The sequence below is a fragment of the Apium graveolens genome, chromosome 6 (assembly GCF_009905375.1).
Source record: "Apium graveolens cultivar Ventura chromosome 6, ASM990537v1, whole genome shotgun sequence".
In the NCBI taxonomy this organism is placed as follows: domain Eukaryota; kingdom Viridiplantae; phylum Streptophyta; class Magnoliopsida; order Apiales; family Apiaceae; genus Apium; species Apium graveolens.
In genome coordinates this window covers 285,434,694-285,436,710 of record NC_133652.1, presented here as the reverse complement: position 1 = coordinate 285,436,710, position 2,017 = coordinate 285,434,694, and positions in this window count along the sequence as shown.

The window sequence follows — 2,017 nt, the reverse complement described above, 5'->3', positions numbered from 1 at the left end:
ATATTCTCACTACTGTATGTTTTCTTTTTTGGTGTGTTTTGTAATGCAAACACGGAAGGCTTTTTATAGGACCTCAAGATAATTTCCTCACTTCATATGTAATCTACATGCTGATCTAATAACTTACATCAATATATTTGTTATCCAAATATGACCAGCCTGGTCTTAAGCATTGGGAAGGTGCTGCCGTTATTATCTCCTTGGGACTTCAATACTTCTAGCTGTAATGGAACTTATTTCTTGCTTTCATAACACTTCTATTACAAATCCAGCTGATCTTTCTAATAAGGCTGCTTCTTTATTTAATCCATACGTCTTTGACTCTCACCTTGCATGAATGTAAATACTCACATTTATTTATCCCACCATTTATGATGGGTTTACTGCTAGCTGCTGCTCATATTGATGCTTGACTGCCTACCATATTAGATGTTCAAATATTTAGTTGAACCAACTATTGTGATGTTTTTCAAAGAGAGTTTGACTTCTAACATCTATAACCTACAAACAAATGCAATCCACATAAGCAGTGACATGGTATTTGAGAAAGAAAAAGCATGGAAGTGGAAATTAGAAGAAAGTGTAGGAACCACGGAACTAGAATTTTTCACAGGATTTGGTATGCATATAGAAGAGTGAGAAGGAGGGCTTTTAAATAGTGAACCTATTACTTCAAAAAGCATAAGTACAATTGTCACAGATGAGTTCACTAGCACAAGTCCTTACTCGTGAGGTGCAAAAAACTCAGATACGGACACATCAGAGAATAACTGTGAACCAGTCTATTATAAGTCGATAAGTGAAAGTTATAACAATACTGAGGAGGTTGAACATGAGTAAATAAATAAAAATAACAAAGAAAAATGAAGCAATAGAAAAGAATGGCAAGTGGAAATTGAGAAAGTTTCCTACTAGGGTATAGAGTTGTTGATTTGAAATGGTCTTCAAACTGAACAATGATATAAGTACAGAAGTAATAAAACACAAGACTAGGTTAGTCATAAAAAAAATGTACAAGAATAAGGAATTTATTTTATGGAAATATTTTGAAATATTTTGCCCTTGTAACATGACTTGAAGTTGTGAGTCTTTTTTTTGCACTTTTATGGAAGAATGGTTGGGAGGTTATCACCTCGATGTGAAAATTAAATTTTCAAACGGTGACTTACGTGAAGAAGTATATGTTGTTCAACGTGAAGGATACGTGTAACAAGGTTAAGAACACAAGGTGTATAACCTAGCAAAATATTTGTACAAGTTCAGATAGATGTCAGGTATACAAAAATAAATAAATGCCCTGAAGATCTTAGTTTTACTAGATGTCCTTACAAGCATGCAGTCTATACAAAGGGAGAAAATTGTGAGACCATGATTATTATAGTATACGCAGATGTTTTGTTAATTATTGATACATATGTGGTTGTTATACAATAGTTAAAGAAGCAAGTGGGCCACAATTTCCAAATGAGTGATTTGTGAAAGTAACTTACTACATGGGTGTAGAGGTGAAGCGAAGAGGATACCTGAAAAGGCATGCATGGTGAAATGCATCCAGACTAAAATCCTATATATCCTAAGGAGTTTATCAATAAATCTGAGGTATTGGTAGTGAAAAGGTTTTTGTGTAATTTAAAAGAAAGATGTATGACAGGAGTAGAGAAATGTATATATATTTATAGTGACTTATGAAGTGTATGTAGGTGTGAGAAGCACCGATTCTTGCCAGATTTAATAAGTGATATGAGCGAGGACGAAAGTTAAAGAAGTTAATACAATGGGTATTGATTTTATTTCATTTAATATTCTTGCTAAACTCTACTATAAGAAAGTATCAAAATAAAACTCTTGCCTTTTACTTTCTTTTGGCCTCCGTGAGTTTTGAATTTTAATATTCTTCCTTATGTCCAATCTTTTTGCACTACCCTCCATTTATCATGGTCCAACACTTCCTTATATTAATTGTAGTTGAATTTTATGCCGAAAGAAGCATAAATGAGCAATAGAGTTTATATTTTTA